This window comes from Drosophila mauritiana, chromosome 3R (genome assembly GCF_004382145.1).
Source record: "Drosophila mauritiana strain mau12 chromosome 3R, ASM438214v1, whole genome shotgun sequence".
Classification (NCBI taxonomy): Eukaryota; Metazoa; Arthropoda; class Insecta; order Diptera; family Drosophilidae; genus Drosophila; species Drosophila mauritiana.
The window spans coordinates 1,332,147-1,335,272 of NC_046670.1; the positions used below are offsets into that span (position 1 = coordinate 1,332,147).

The 3,126-nt window shown below is 40.2% G+C and overlaps 1 pseudogene; it reads right to left on the bottom strand.

Annotated features, from left to right (window-relative positions):
- Positions 1 to 716: 716 nt before the first annotated feature.
- Positions 717 to 2,663, bottom strand: LOC117145015 (annotated as a pseudogene).
- Positions 2,664 to 3,126: the final 463 nt, after the last annotated feature.

The window sequence follows — 3,126 nt, forward strand, 5'->3', positions numbered from 1 at the left end:
TACATTTATACTAATATTATTTATATTAAAAAGTTTATTTAAACAAAATGTATTATGTCTCTTTTTTTTTGTTTTTAATAATTTTATTTTTTATTTTGTTGTCAGTAAAGTCTAATTTTGTTTAGGTCGTGCTCGATGTTGATGTGGAATCTGGATCTGTAATGTTGCTACCCTTATTGACTATTCTATTAATATTCCTTCTTATCTTTGATTTATGAAGTTTTTGGTTTTTCTTAGTTAGTAACGTTGGGCCTGCGTCAGCGTGAACTATTTGTTGAGTGAATCTTGCCGTTAATTTATTGCTTCTATTTTCTTTTCTGTATATAGTTTGATTTGGGGTAACCGGGAGTGGTTCGCGTCTACCCTCGTTAAGTTTTTGTATTTTAGTTATTTTTACCTGGTCTACTCGATCCTTAATTTTAGGGTAAAGGTCTTTACGAAATGTATTTAATTTAGTCAAATAGTCATGATAGTTATCAAATTTAATATTTTTTTAAAAAAGATGGGTTCTTCCTGAGAAAAGTTCTAATGGAGTTAATTTAGTAGCATAATGGACTGCGTTATTATAACTGATAATTGTTTCTGATAAAATTTCTTCGTGATTACATTCGAGCCTTTCTTTGGACTTTCGATCTATAATAATTCTATAGATTTCGCTCAGTGTGGAATGCAACCGTTCGACTGGAGCATTGCTTGAAGTTTGCTGAAACAAAGTAGTGTGTAAATCTATATTATATTGTGAAGAAGTATGACCATATATCTTCATTTGTAGACGCGTACATCCAAAACTTCATATTTTCTGCACATGTTGCAGTTATTGTAGAGCCTTCCACCTGAGCTGCTTTCCGTACATCGTATCGGCCGTTTCTTTTTACCTTAGTTACTTCATATGGCCCGAGAAAACTGATAGCTAGTTTTTTATAAATATCTTGAGCCTTCAGTATGTGTTCCTTAACCATCGTGTCCATCTTCCGATTGGCCTTTTGCTGCAACAGCCTCTACTTGCCCTGATTCTCCAGCTGCTCTTCTAGGTTGGCGATCTTGGCCTCTAGCGTGGCGATTGTCGCCTTTAGTGCGCTGTGCTGTCTCGATTTCGGCAAGCTTAGCCTTCAGCTAATTGTTTTGGCGTTCGAGCACAGCGCGCCCGTTTTCGTTCTTCTGGGAGTTCGATTTTTCGTTCGCCAACTCAGTGGTCAGCTGCTCAATCTGCAGCTGCGCCTTGCGGATGCAATCAAGCACCACCTCAGAGTTGGACTCTTCCTCCTCCAACTCCTCCTCAAGAGTGGCAATGTGGGCTTCCAATCGGCGCTTCTCGTCGATCATTAAGGAGCCCTTGCTGGCATTGTTGGCAATTTCTTCGGCCAATTCGTCACGCTCCGTTTCAGCAGCACGTCGCGCCCTTTCTGAGCTGGCCAGATCTTCAGTCAGCTGTACTACATTTGCCTCCAGGGCCTTGACCTTGCGCTCGGCTTCCTTGCTCAACGCCTGTAGTTCCTCCTTGGCGGCCTTTGCTTCCTCGGCGTCGCGCAGCGCGTTATTGACTTGTGCTTCAGCTTCTTCACTACGACGACTCGACTGGCAAAGTTCGATGAAGATTTGCGCACAATGCCATCCTGCAACCAGGCGTCAACTTGTTTTCTGATCGACTCGGATTCCACAGCTGAGTGACGGCTTAGCACGATCTTCATCGACACCGGACATTCAGCGACGTTTTCGGCTGGCTTGTACTCTGCTATCATTGACTCGATCATCGGCTTGTACTGTGGAGAAGCACATATGTTACTACCAGTCTCAACAATATTGTACATACTTACCTCTTTTGATTCGGCGCATTCCGGCCGCGCTAACGCCTTTGTAAAGAGGCAATTCTTTGTAAAGAGGCAATTTGGAGATATATGACCGCTGCCTGCACATTTAAAACATTTTGTTTTTTCCTTGCAGTCTTTTCTCATGTGTTCATTAGAGCCGCAGTTGTAGCAACGAATACTTTTTTCATCGGTTATATTTTTTCTGCCACCACTGTATTGCATTTGCGGATTTTCGATAACACACTTGCTCTCGTACAACTCATATTTTTGCAAAAGTTCGCTGTAGGATTTGCTGCCGTACAATGCAAATTTGAACTCGCTTTTAATATCCAGCCCGTCAACTATATAAGCGATAATAGACGCAACACCGACTTGTCCAAGCGCTGCAATTTTTTTCATTGTTAGCATGTATTCGTGAATGCTTTCGTCGCTCTTCTTCATCCTGTGCGTCAACTTTGCATGTACATCGGCACTTTTCGACGCGCGCTTCAAGTCGCCCATTTGGGAATTTTTAAATTGCTCATATGTGTTCACCAACTCTGACTCCAGAAACAACTTGGCCATTTTAACCATTTTTCCTCGTGCCTACACATATCGTTGTTCTTCCATAAGCTCATATGCATCTGCATTCTGCTCAAAATTTTTAAGCCAAATCTCCACTGGGATGCTGATGCCATCGAAGTCGCCTACAATTTTTGCAAAATTGTCTGTTACTTTCGGCTCTTTCTGGGTAATTTCATCAGCTTGAATCTTATGAGTAAGCAGCTGAATTATTTGTTGTAGACTTTTATTACTCTCTGCTTGCATCTCTTTGGTCTGCACAGACTTCTGTCCCTTTCTCTCCTCCTCACTCATGCTTTCGTATTCGCACGCTTTTAGAAATTTCCGACCGACGCCAACCAACTTGCGAAATTTCACAACTTCTTTTTTACAACTTTATATTTGGCACTTTTGACGTAATTCCACAACTGTTCAACTGTCTGCACTTTACAAATGGGTCAACTTTTTATTGTTTTATCGGTTGAGGTCCAAATGTTGATTATCTTAGTAATATTTTGATATTATAATAGTTTGCTTATTATATTTGGTATTTAATAAAAAGATGACTCCTGCCAAAACTTTTTGATTACTCCGGACACGACAACTTTCCGCTTGATCTTTTTTCTGCACAACTTTCAACTCGCTTTGTTGCTATTATTATCGATCATCGCATATCGATAACTATCGTTACATATATATAGTAATAATAAATAAAATTAAAATATGTACACAGTGATAAGGTTTCCTTCGGCAACATCTAGCTTGTAAAATTGGCCAG